We start from the raw sequence: 17,817 nt of genomic DNA on the forward strand, positions 1-17,817 counted from the left end.
AATCACACAGCCAAAAATCACACACCCAATAATCACACATCCACTAATCACACACCCAATAATCACACATCCAATAATTACACAACCAATAATCACTCAGCCAATAATCACACACCCAATAATCACACATCCAATAATTACACAACCAATAATCACTCAGCCAATAATCACACACCCAATAATCAGTCACCCAATAATCACTCACCCAATAATCACTCACCCAATAATCACACAACCAATAATCACAAAGCCAATAATCACTCAGCCAATAATAACTCAGCCAATAATCAGTCAGCCAATTTAAAGCACCCAATAATCACACACCGAATTATCTCTCAGGCAATAATAACTCAGCCAATAATCACTCAGCCAAATAATAACACATCCAATAATCACTAAGCCAATAATCACTCATCAAATAATCACGCACCCAAAAATAACACACCGAATATTCACTCAGCCAATAATCAGTCAGCCAATATAAAGCACCCAATAATCACACACCGAATTATCTCTCAGGCAATAATAACTCAGCCAATAATCACTCAGCCAATAATCACTCAGCCAAATAATAACACATCCAATAATCACTAAGCCAATAATCACTCATCAAATAATCACACACCCAAAAATAACACACCGAATATTCACTCAGCCAATAATCACTCGGCCAATCATCATTCAGCCAATAATAAAACACCCAATAATAACCGACCCAATAATCACTCATCCAATAATCACTCAGCCAATAATCACTCACCCAATAATCAATCAGCCAATAATCAATCAGCCAATAATCACACAGCCAAAAATCACAAAGCCAATAATCAATCACCCAGTAATCACAGACCCAATAAACAGTCAGCCAATAATCCCTCAGCCAGTAATCACTCAGCCAATAATCAGACAGCCAATAATCACTCAGCCAATAATCAGACAGCCAATAATCACTCAGCCAATAATAACACACCCAATAATAACAGACCCAATAATCACACATCCAATAATCACTCAGCCAATAGTTACCCACACAATAATCAATCACCCAGTAATCACACACCCAATAAATACTCAGCCAATAATCCCTCAGCCAGTAATCACTCAGCCAATAATCAGACAGCCAATAATCAGACAGCCAATAATCACTCAGCCAATAATAAAACACCCAATAATCACACACCCAATAATAACAGAGCCAATAATCACAACCCAATAATCACACACCCAATAATAACAGAGCCAATAATCACACACCCAAAAATCACTCAGCCAATAATAACACACCCAATAATCACACACCCAATAATCACACACCCAATAATCACACACCCAATAATCACACACCCAATAATCACACACCCAATAATAACAGACCCAATAATCACACACTCAATAATCACACACTCAATAATCACACACTCAATAATCACACACCCAATATTCACTCACCCAATAATCACTCACCCAATAATCACTCACCCAATAATCACTCAGCCAATAATCACTCGGAATACACAATCTGCCAATAATTACTCACCCAATAGTCACACACCCAATAATCACACATCCAATAATCACTCACCCAATAATCGCACACCCAATAATCACACACTCAATAATCACACACCCAATAATCACACACCCAATAATCACACACCCAATAATCACACACTCAATAATCACACACCCAATAATCACACACCCAATAATCACACACCCAATATTCACTCACCCAATAATCACTCAGCCAATAATCACTCAGCCAATAATCACAGACCAAATAATAACAGACCCAATAATCACACTCCCAATAATCACTCAGCCAATAATCACTCAGGGAATACACAATCTGCCAATAATTACTCACCCAATAGTCACACACCCAATAATCACACATCCAATAATCACACAGTCAATAATCAGCCAGCCAATAATCACTCCGCCAATAATCACACAGCCAATAATCACTCAGCCTATAATAACACATGCAATAATCACTCACCCAATAATCACTCACCCAATAATCACACACCCAATAATCACACACCCAATAATCACACACCCAATAATCACTCACCCAATAATCACTCACCCAATAATCACACACCCAATAATCACACACCCAATAATCACACACCCAATAATCACTCACCCAATAATCACACACCCAATAATCACACACACAATAATCACACAGTCAATAATCAGCCAGCCAATAATCACTCCGCCAATAATCACACAGCCAATAATCACTCAGCCTATAATAACACAAGCAATAATCACACACCCAATAATCACACACCCAATAATCACACACCCAATAATCACACACCCAATAATCACACACCCAATAATCACACACCCAATAATCACACACCCAATAATCACTCACCCAATAATCACACACCCAATAATCACACACCCATTAATCACACACCCAATAATAACAGACCCAATAATCACACACCCAATAATAACAGACCCAATAATCACACACCCAATAATCACACACCCAATAATAACAGACCCAATAATCACACACCCAATAATAACAGACCCAATAATCACTCACCCAATAATCACACACCCAATAATCACTCACCCAATAATCACACACCCAATAATCACACACCCAATAATCAGACACCCAATAATAACAGACCCAATAATCACTCACCCAATAATCACACACCCAATAATCACACACCCAATAATCACACACCCAATAATAACAGACCCAATAATAACAGACCCAATAATCACACACCCAATAATCACTCACCCAATAATCACACACCCAATAATCACACACCCAATAATCACACACCCAATAGTCACTCACCCAATAATCACTCACCAAATAATCACTCACCCAATAATCACACTCCCAATAATCACACACCCAATAATCACACACCCAATAATCACACACCCAATAATCACACACCCAATAATCACACACCCAATAATCACACACCCAATAATCACTCACCCAATAATCACACACCCAATAATCACACACCCATTAATCACACACCCAATAATAACAGACCCAATAATCACACACCCAATAATAACAGACCCAATAATCACACACCCAATAATAACAGACCCAATAATCACTCACCCAATAATCACACTCCCAATAATCACACACCCAATAATAACAGACCCAATAATCACTCACCCAATAATCACACACCCAATAATCACACACCCAATAATCACACACCCAATAATAACAGACCCAATAATAACAGACCCAATAATCACACACCCAATAATCACACACCCAATAATCACACACCCAATAATAACAGACCCAATAATAACAGACCCAATAATCACACACCCAATAATCACTCACCCAATAATCACACACCCAATAATCACACACCCAATAATCACACACCCAATAGTCACTCACCCAATAATCACTCACCAAATAATCACTCACCCAATAATCACACTCCCAATAATCACACACCCAATAATCACACACCCAATAGTCACTCACCCAATAATCACTCACCAAATAATCACTCACCCAATAATCACACTCCCAATAATCACACACCCAATAATCACACACCCAATAGTCACTCACCCAATAATCACTCACCCAATAATCACACACCCAATAATCACACACCCAATAGTCACTCACCCAATAATCACTCACCAAATAATCACTCACCCAATAATCACACTCCCAATAATCACACTCCCAATAATCACACACCCAATAATCAGACACCCAATAATAACAGACCCAATAATCACTCACCCAATAATCACACACCCAATAATCACACACCCAATAATCACACACCCAATAATAACAGACCCAATAATAACAGACCCAATAATCACACACCCAATAATCACTCACCCAATAATCACACACCCAATAATCACACACCCAATAATCACACACCCAATAGTCACTCACCCAATAATCACTCACCAAATAATCACTCACCCAATAATCACACTCCCAATAATCACACACCCAATAATCACACACCCAATAATCACACACCCAATAATCACACACCCAATAATCACACACCCAATAATCACACACCCAATAATCACACACCCAATAATCACTCACCCAATAATCACACACCCAATAATCACACACCCATTAATCACACACCCAATAATAACAGACCCAATAATCACACACCCAATAATAACAGACCCAATAATCACACACCCAATAATCACACACCCAATAATAACAGACCCAATAATCACACACCCAATAATAACAGACCCAATAATCACTCACCCAATAATCACACACCCAATAATCACTCACCCAATAATCACACACCCAATAATCACACACCCAATAATCAGACACCCAATAATAACAGACCCAATAATCACTCACCCAATAATCACACACCCAATAATCACACACCCAATAATCACACACCCAATAATAACAGACCCAATAATAACAGACCCAATAATCACACACCCAATAATCACTCACCCAATAATCACACACCCAATAATCACACACCCAATAATCACACACCCAATAGTCACTCACCCAATAATCACTCACCAAATAATCACTCACCCAATAATCACACACCCAATAATCACACACCCAATAATCACACACCCAATAGTCACTCACCCAATAATCACTCACCAAATAATCACTCACCCAATAATCACTCACCCAATAATCACACACCCAATAATCACTCACCCAATAATAACAGACCCAATAATCACACACCCAATAATCACACACCCAATAATCACTCACCCAATAATCACACACCCTATAATCACTCACCCAATAATCACTCACCCAATAATCACACACCCAATAATAGCAGACCCAATAATCACTCACCCAATAATCACACACCCAATAATCACACACCCAATAATCACACACCCAATAATCACACACACAATAATCACACACCCAATAATCACACACCCAATAATCACACACCCAATAATCACACACCCAATAATCACTCACCCAATAATAACAGACCCAATAATCACTCACCCAATAATCACTCACCCAATAATCACACACCCAATAATCACACACCCAATAATAACAGACCCAATAATCACTCACCCAATAATCACTCACCGAATAATCACTCACCCAATAATAACAGACCCAATAATCACACACCCAATAATCACACACCCAATAATCAATCACCCAATAATCACACACCCAATAATCACACACCCAATAATCACTCACCCAATAATCACTCACCCAATAATCACACACCCAATAATCACACACCCAATAATCACTCACCCAATAATCACACACCCAATAATCACTCACCCAATAATCACTCACCGAATAATCACTCACCCAATAATAACAGACCCAATAATCACACACCCAATAATCACACACCCAATAATCAATCACCCAATAATCACACACCCAATAATCACACACCCAATAATCACTCACCCAATAATCACTCACCCAATAATCACTCACCCAATAATCACACACCCAATAATCACACACCCAATAATCACTCACCCAATAATCACACACCCAATAATCACTCACCCAATAATCACTCACCCAATAATCACTCACCCAATAATAACAGACCCAATAATCACTCACCCAATAATCACACACCCAATAATCACACACCCAATAATCACACACCCAATAATCACACACCCAATAATCACACACCCAATAATCACACACCCAATAATCACACACCCAATAATCACACACCCAATAATCACACACCCAATAATCACACACCCAATAATCACACACCCAATAATCACTCACCCAATAATAACAGACCCAATAATCACTCACCCAATAATCACTCACCCAATAATCACACACCCAATAATCACACACCCAATAATCACACACCCAATAATAACAGACCAATAATCACTCACCCAATAATCACTCACCCAATAATCACTCACCCAATAATAACAGACCCAATAATCACACACCCAATAATCACACACCCAATAATCACTCACCCAATAATAACAGACCCAATAATCACTCACCCAATAATCACTCACCCAATAATCACACACCCAATAATCACTCACCCAATAATAACAGACCCAATAATCACTCACCCAATAATCACTCACCCAATAATCACACACCCAATAATCACTCACCCAATAATAACAGACCCAATAATCACACACCCAATAATCACTCACCCAATAATAACAGACCCAATAATCACTCACCCAATAATCACTCACCCAATAATCACACACCCAATAATCACTCACCCAATAATAACAGACCCAATAATCACTCACCCAATAATCACTCACCCAATAATCACACACCCAATAATCACTCACCCAATAATAACAGACCCAATAATCACACACCCAATAATCACTCACCCAATAATCACACACCCAATAATAACAGACCCAATAATCACACACCCAATAATCACACACCCAATAATAACAGACCCAATAATCACACACCCAATAATCACACACCCAATAATAACAGACCCAATAATCACTCACCCAATAATCACACAACCAATAATCACACACCCAATAATCACACACCCAATAATCACACACCCAATAATCACACACCCAATAATCACACACCCAATAATCACACACCCAATAATCACTCACCCAATAATCACACACCCAATAATCACACACCCATTAATCACACACCCAATAATAACAGACCCAATAATCACACACCCAATAATCACACACCCAATAATAACAGACCCAATAATCACACACCCAATAATCACACACCCAATAATAACAGACCCAATAATCACACACCCAATAATAACAGACCCAATAATCACTCACCCAATAATCACTCACCCAATAATCACACACCCAATAATCACACACCCAATAATCAGACACCCAATAATAACAGACCCAATAATAACAGACCCAATAATCACACACCCAATAATCACTCACCCAATAATCACACACCCAATAATAACAGACCCAATAATCACTCACCCAATAATAACAGACCCAATAATCACACACCCAATAATCACACACCCAATAATAACAGACCCAATAATCACACACCCAATAATAACAGACCCAATAATCACTCACCCAATAATCACTCACCCAATAATCACACACCCAATAATCACACACCCAATAATCAGACACCCAATAATAACAGACCCAATAATAACAGACCCAATAATCACACACCCAATAATCACTCACCCAATAATCACACACCCAATAATAACAGACCCAATAATCACTCACCCAATAATCACTCACCCAATAATCACACACCCAATAATCACACACCCAATAATCAGACACCCAATAATAACAGACCCAATAATAACAGACCCAATAATCACACACCCAATAATCACTCACCCAATAATCACACACCCAATAATCACACACCCAATAATAACAGACCCAATAATCACACACCCAATAATCACTCACCCAATAATCACACACCCAATAATCACACACCCAATAATCACACACCCAATAATCACTCACCCAATAATAACAGACCCAATAATCACTCACCCAATAATCACACACCCAATAATCACTCACCCAATAATCACACACCCAATAATCACACACCCAATAATCACTCACCCAATAATAACAGACCCAATAATCACTCACCCAAGAATCACTCACCCAATAATCACTCACCCAATAATAACAGACCCAATAATCACTCACCAAATAATCACTCACCCAATAATCACTCACCCAATAATAACAGACCCAATAATCACTCACCCAATAATCACACACCCAATAATCACTCACCCAATAATCACTCACCCAATAATCACTCACCCAATAATCACACACCCAATAATCACACACCCAATAATCACTCACCCAATAATCACTCACCCAATAATCACTCACCCAATAATCACTCACCCAATAATCACTCACCCAATAATCACACACCCAATAATCACACACCCAATAATAACAGACCCAATAATAACAGACCCAATAATAACAGACCCAATAATCACTCACCCAATAATCACACACCCAATAATCACTCACCCAATAATCACTCACCCAATAATCACTCACCCAATAATCACACACCCAATAATCACACACCCAATAATCACACACCCAATAATAACAGACCCAATAATCACACACCCAATAATAACAGACCCAATAATCACTCACCCAATAATCACTCACCCAATAATCACACACCCAATAATCACACACCCAATAATAACAGACCCAATAATCACACACCCAATAATAACAGACCCAATAATAACAGACCCAATAATCACACACCCAATAATCACACACCCAATAATAACAGACCCAATAATCACACACCCAATAATCACACACCCAATAATCACTCACCCAATAATCACTCACCCAATAATCACTCACCCAATAATCACTCACCCAATAATCACACACCCAATAATCACACACCCAATAATAACAGACCCAATAATCACACACCCAATAATAACAGACCCAATAATCACTCACCCAATAATCACACACCCAATAATCACACACCCAATAATCACTCACCCAATAATCACTCACCCAATAATCACACACCCAATAATCACTCACCCAATAATCACACACCCAATAATCACACACCCAATAATCACTCACCCAATAATCACACACCCAATAATCACACACCCAATATTCACACACCCAGTAATCACTCACCCAATAATCACTCACCCAATAATCACACACCCAATAATCACACACCCAATAATCACACACCCAATAATAACAGACCCAATAATCACACACCCAATAATAACAGACCCAATAATCACTCACCCAATAATCACACACCCAATAATCACACACCCAATAATCACTCACCCAATAATCACTCACCCAATAATCACACACCCAATAATCACACACCCAATAATCACTCACCCAGTAATAACAGACCCAATAATCACACACCCAATAATAACAGACCCAATAATCAATCACCCAATAATCACACACCCAATAATCACACACCCAATAATAACAGACCCAATAATCACTCACCCAATAATCACTCACCCAATAATCACACACCCAATAATCACACACCCAATAATCACACACCCAATAATCACACACCCAATAATCACTCACCCAATAATCACTCACCCAATAATCACTCACCCAATAATCACACACCCAATAATCACACACCCAATAATAACAGACCCAATAATCACACACCCAATAATCACACACCCAATAATCACTCACCCAATAATCACACACCCAATAATCACACACCCAATAATCACTCACCCAATAATAACAGACCCAATAATCACACACCCAATAATCACACACCCAATAATAACAGACCCAATAATCAATCACCCAATAATCACACACCCAATAATCACACACCCAATAATCACACACCCAATAATAACAGACCCAATAATAACAGACCCAATAATCACTCACCCAATAATCACTCACCCAATAATCACACACCCAATAATCACACACCCAATAATCACACACCCAATAATCACACACCCAATAATCACTCACCCAATAATCACTCACCCAATAATCACTCACCCAATAATCACACACCCAATAATCACTCACCCAATAATCACTCACCCAATAATCACACACCCAATAATCACACACCCAATAATCACACACCCAATAATCACACACCCAATAATCACTCACCCAATAATCACTCACCCAATAATCACTCACCCAATAATCACACACCCAATAATAACAGACCCAATAATCACACACCCAATAATCACACACCCAATAATCACTCACCCAATAATCACACACCCAATAATCACACACCCAATAATCACTCACCCAATAATAACAGACCCAATAATCACACACCCAATAATCACACACCCAATAATCACACACCCAATAATCACACACCCAATAATCACACACCCTATAATCACTCACCCAATGATCACTCACCCAATGATCACTCACCCAATAATCACACACCCAATAATAGCAGACCCAATAATCACTCACCCAATAATCACACACCCAATAATCACACACCCAATAATCACACACACAATAATCACACACCCAATAATCACACACCCAATAATCACACACCCAATAATCACACACCCAATAATCACTCACCCAATAATAACAGACCCAATAATCACTCACCCAATAATCACTCACCCAATAATCACACACCCAATAATCACACACCCAATAATAACAGACCCAATAATCACTCACCCAATAATCACTCACCGAATAATCACTCACCCAATAATAACAGACCCAATAATCACACACCCAATAATCACACACCCAATAATCAATCACCCAATAATCACACACCCAATAATCACACACCCAATAATCACTCACCCAATAATCACTCACCCAATAATCACTCACCCAATAATCACACACCCAATAATCACACACCCAATAATCACACACCCAATAATCACTCACCCAATAATCACTCACCCAATAATCACTCACCCAATAATCACTCACCCAATAATCACTCACCCAATAATAACAGACCCAATAATCACTCACCCAATAATCACACACCCAATAATCACACACCCAATAATCACACACCCAATAATCACACACCCAATAATCACACACCCAATAATCACACACCCAATAATCACACACCCAATAATCACACACCCAATAATCACTCACCCAATAATAACAGACCCAATAATCACTCACCCAATAATCACTCACCCAATAATCACACACCCAATAATCACACACCCAATAATCACACACCCAATAATAACAGACCAATAATCACTCACCCCATAATCACTCACCCAATAATCACTCACCCAATAATAACAGACCCAATAATCACACACCCAATAATCACACACCCAATAATCACTCACCCAATAATCACACACCCAATAATCACACACACAATAATCACACACACAATAATCACTCACCCAATAATCACTCACCCAATAATCACACACCCAATAATCACACACCCAATAATCACTCACCCAATAATCACACACCCAATAATCACTCACCCAATAATCACTCACCCAATAATCACTCACCCAATAATCACTCACCCAATAATCACTCACCCAATAATCACACACCCAATAATAACAGACCCAATAATAACAGACCCAATAATCACTCACCCAATAATCACACACCCAATAATCACACACCCAATAATCACACACCCAATAATAACAGACCCAATAATCACACATCCAATAATCACTCACCCAATAATCACACACCCAATAATCACACACCCAATAATCACACACCCAATAATCACTCACCCAATAATAACAGACCCAATAATCACTCACCCAATAATCACTCACCCAATAATAACAGACCCAATAATCACTCACCCAATAATCACACACCCAATAATCACACACCCAATAATCACACACCCAATAATCACACACACAATAATCACTCACCCAATAATAACAGACCCAATAATCACACACCCAATAATCACACACCCAATAATAACAGACCCAATAATCACACATCCAATAATCACTCACCCAATAATCACACACCCAATAATCACACACCCAATAATCACACACCCAATAATCACACACCCAATAATCACACTCCCAATAATCACTCACCCAATAATCACTCACCCAATAATCACACACCCAATAATAACAGACCCAATAATCACTCACCCAATAATCACACACCCAATAATCACACACCCAATAATCACTCACCCAATAATCACTCACCCAATAATAACAGACCCAATAATCACTCACCCAATAATCACTCACCCAATAATCACTCACCCAATAATAACAGACCCAATAATCACTCACCCAATAATCACACACACAATAATGACACACCCAATAATCACACACCCAATAATCACACACACAATAATCACTCACCCAATAATAACAGACCCAATAATCACTCACCCAATAATCACTTACCCAATAATAACAGACCCAATAATCACACACCCAATAATAACAGACCCAATAATCACTCACCCAATAATCACACACCCAATAATAACAGACCCAATAATCACTCACCCAATAATCACTTACCCAATAATAACAGACCCAATAATCACACACCCAATAATCACACACCCAATAATCACTCACCCAATAATCACTCACCCAATAATCACACACCCAATAATCACACACCCAATAATAACAGACCCAATAATCACACACCCAATAATCACACACCCAATAATCACACACCCAATAATCACACACCCAAGAATCACTCACCCAATAATCACTCACCCAATAATAACAGACCCAATAATCACTCACCCAATAATCACACACCCAATAATCACTCACCCAATAATAACAGACCCAATAATCACTCACCCAATATTCACACACCCAATAATCACACACCCAATAATCACTCACCCAATAATAACAGACCCAATAATCACACACCCAATAATCACACACCCAATAATCACTCACCCAATAATCACTCACCCAATAATCACTCAGCCAATAATCACTCACCCAATAATCACTCACCCAATAATCACTCACCCAATAATCACACACCCAATAATCACTCACCCAATAATCACTCACCCAATAATCACACACCCAATAATCACTCACCCAATAATAACAGACCCAATAATCACTCACCCAATAATAACAGACCCAATAATCACTCACCCAATAATCACACACCCAATAATCACACACCCAATAATCACTCACCCAATAATAACAGACCCAATAATAACAGACCCAATAATCGCTCACCCAATAATCACACACCCAATAATCACACACCCAATAATCACACACCCAATAATCACACACCCAATAATTACTCACCCAATAATCACACACCCAATAATCACACATCCAATAATCACACACCCAATAATCACTCACCCAATAATCACACACCCAATAATCACTCACCCAATAATCACACACCCAATAATCACACACCCAATAATCACTCACCCAATAATCACTCACCCAATAATCACTCACCCAATAATAACAGACCCAATAATCACACACCCAATAATCACACACCCAATAATAACAGACCCAATAATCACACACCCAATAATCACTCACCCAATAATCACTCACCCAATAATCACACACCCAATAATCACACACCCAATAATCACTCACCCAATAATCACTCACCCAATAATCACTCACCCAATAATCACACACCCAATAATCACACACCCAATAATCACACACCCAATAATCACACACCCAATAATCACTCACCCAATAATCACTCACGCAATAATCACACACCCAATAATCACACACCCAATAATCACTCACCCAATAATCACTCACCCAATAATCACTCACCCAATAATCACACACCCAATAATCACACACCCAATAATCACACACCCAATAATCACACACCCAATAATCACACACCCAATAATAAGAGACCCAATAATCACACACCCAATAATCACTCACCCAATAATCACTCACCCAATAATCACACACCCAATAATCACACACCCAATAATAACAGACCCAATAATCACACACCCAATAATCACTTACCCAATAATCACTCACCCAATAATCACACACCCAATAATCACACACCCAATAATAACAGACCCAATAATCACTCACCCAATAATCACACACCCAATAATCACACACCCAATAATCACTCACCCAATAATAACAGACCCAATAATCACTCACCCAATAATCACACACCCAATAATAACAGACCCAATAATCACACACCCAATAATCACTCACCCAATAATCACACACCCAATAATCACACACCCAATAATCACACACCCAATAATCACACACCCAATAATCACTCACCCAATAATCACTCACCCAATAATCACACACCCAATAATCACACACCCAATAATCACACACCCAATAATCACACACCCAATAATCACACACCCAATAATCACTCACCCAATAATCACACACCCAATAATCACACACCCAATAATCACACACCCAATAATCACACTCCCAATAATCACACACCCAATAATAACAGACCCAATAATCACTCACCCAATAATCACTCACCCAATAATCACTCACCCAATAATCACACACCCAATAATCACACTCCCAATAATCACACACCCAATAATAACAGACCCAATAATCACTCACCCAATAATCACACACCCAATAATAACAGACCCAATAATCACACACCCAATAATCACTCACCCAATAATCACTCACCCAATAATCACACACCCAATAATCACACACCCAATAATCACACACCCAATAATAACAGACCCAATAATCACACACCCAATAATCACACACCCAATAATAACACACCCAATAATAACAGACCCAATAATCACACACCCAATAATCACTCACCCAATAATCACTCACCCAATAATCACACACCCAATAATCACACACCCAATAATCACTCACCCAATAATAACAGACCCAATAATCACTCACCCACTAATCACTCACCCAATAATCACTCACCCAATAATGACACACCCAATAATCACTCACCCAATAATAACAGACCCAATAATCACTCACCCAAGAATCACTCACCCAATAATCACTCACCCAATAATAACAGACCCAATAATCACTCACCCAATAATCACACACCCAATAATCACACACCCAATAATCACACACCCAATAATCACTCACCCAATAATAACAGACCCAATAATCACTCACCCAATAATCACACACCCAATAATCACTCACCCAATAATCACACACCCAATAATCACACACCCAATAATCACTCACCCAATAATAACAGACCCAATAATCACTCACCCAAGAATCACTCACCCAATAATCACTCACCCAATAATAACAGACCCAATAATCACTCACCCAATAATCACACACCCAATAATCACTCACCCAATAATAACAGACCCAATAATCACTCACCCAATAATAACAGACCCAATAATCACTCACCCAATAATCACTCACCCAATAATCACTCACCCAATAATAACACACCCAATAATCACACACCCAATAATCACACACCCAATAATAACAGACCCAAGAATCACTCACCCAATAATCACTCACCCAATAATCACTCACCCAATAATAACACACCCAATAATCACACACCCAATAATCACACACCCAATAATCACTCACCCAATAATAACACACCCAATAATCACAGACCCAATAATCACAGACCCAATAATCACACACCCAAGAATCACTCACCCAAGAATCACTCACCCAATAATAACAGACCCAAGAATCACTCACCCAATAATCACTCACCCAATAATAACAGACCCAATAATCACTCACCCAATAATCACTCACCCAATAATCACTCACCCAATAATAACACACCCAATAATCACACACCCAATAATCACACACCCAATAATCACACACCCAATAATCACTCACCCAATAATAACACACCCAATAATCACACACCCAATAATCACACACCCAATAATCACACACCCAATAATCACTCACCCAATAATAACACACCCAATAATCACACACCCAATAATCACTCACCCAATAATCACACACCCAATAATCACACACCCAATAATCACTCACCCAATAATCACTCACCCAATAATCACTCACCCAATAATAACACACCCAATAATCACACACCCAATAATCACACACCCAATAATCACACACCCAATAATCACTCACCCAATAATAACACACCCAATAATAACACACCCAATAATCACACACCCAATAATCACACACCCAATAATCACTCACCCAATAATAACACACCCAATAATCACACACCCAATAATCACTCACCCAATAATAACACACCCAATAATCACAGACCCAATAATCACTCACCCAATAATCACTCACCCAAGAATCACTCACCCAAGAATCACTCACCCAATAATCACTCACCCAATAATCACTCACCCAATAATCACTCACCCAATAATAACAGACCCAATAATCACTCACCCAATAATCACACACCCAATAATCACACACCCAATAATCACTCACCCAATAATAACAGACCCAATAATCACTCACCCAAGAATCACACACCCAATAATCACACACCCAATAATCACACACCCAATAATCACTCACCCAATAATAACAGACCCAATAATCACACACCCAATAATCACTCACCCAATAATCACACACCCAATAATCACTCACCCAATAATAACAGACCCAATAATCACTCACCCAAGAATCACTCACCCAATAATCACTCACCCAATAATCACTCACCCAATAATAACAGACCCAATAATCACTCACCCAATAATCACACACCCAATAATCACTCACCCAATAATAACAGACCCAATAATCACTCACCCAATAATCACACACCCAATAATCACACACCCAATAATCACACACCCAATAATCACACACCCAATAATCACTCACCCAATAATCACTCACCCAATAATCACACACCCAATAATCACACACCCAATAATCACACACCCAATAATCACACACCCAATAATCACACACCCAATAATCACTCACCCAATAATCACTCACCCAATAATCACACACCCAATAATCACACACCCAATAATAACAGACCCAATAATCACTCACCCAATAATCACTCACCCAATAATCACTCACCCAATAATCACTCACCCAATAATAACAGACCCAATAATCACTCACCCAATAATCACTCACCCAATAATCACTCACCCAATAATAACAGACCCAATAATCACACACCCAATAATCACTCACCCAATAATCACTCACCCAATAATCACACACCCAATAATCACACACCCAATAATAACAGACCCAATAATCACACACCCAATAATCACTCACCCAATAATCACACACCCAATAATCACACACCCAATAATCACACACCCAATAATAACACACCCAATAATCACACACCCAATAATCACACACCCAATAATCACACACCCAATAATCACTCACCCAATAATCACACACCCAATAATAACACACCCAATAATCACACACCCAATAATCACACACCCAATAATCACACACCCAATAATCACTCACCCAATAATCACAGACCCAATAATCACACACCCAATAATCACTCACCCAATAATCACACACCCAATAATCACACACCCAATAATCACACACCCAATAATAACACACCCAATAATCACACACCCAATAATCACACACCCAATAATCACACACCCAATAATAACACACCCAATAATCACACACCCAATAATCACACACCCAATAATCACTCACCCAATAATCACTCACCCAATAATCACTCACCCAATAATAACAGACCCAATAATCACACACCCAATAATCACTCACCCAATAATCACTCACCCAATAATCACACACCCAATAATCACACACCCAATAATAACAGACCCAATAATCACACACCCAATAATCACTCACCCAATAATCACACACCCAATAATCACACACCCAATAATCACACACCCAATAATAACAGACCCAATAATCACACATCCAATAATCACTCACCCAATAATCACACACCCAATAATCACACACCCAATAATCACTCACCCAATAATAACAGACCCAATAATCACTCACCCAATAATCACTCACCCAATAATCACACACCCAATAATCACACACCCAATAATAACAGACCCAATAATCACTCACCCAATAA

This window comes from Heterodontus francisci, unplaced genomic scaffold (assembly GCF_036365525.1).
Source record: "Heterodontus francisci isolate sHetFra1 unplaced genomic scaffold, sHetFra1.hap1 HAP1_SCAFFOLD_587, whole genome shotgun sequence".
Taxonomy (NCBI): domain Eukaryota; kingdom Metazoa; phylum Chordata; class Chondrichthyes; order Heterodontiformes; family Heterodontidae; genus Heterodontus; species Heterodontus francisci.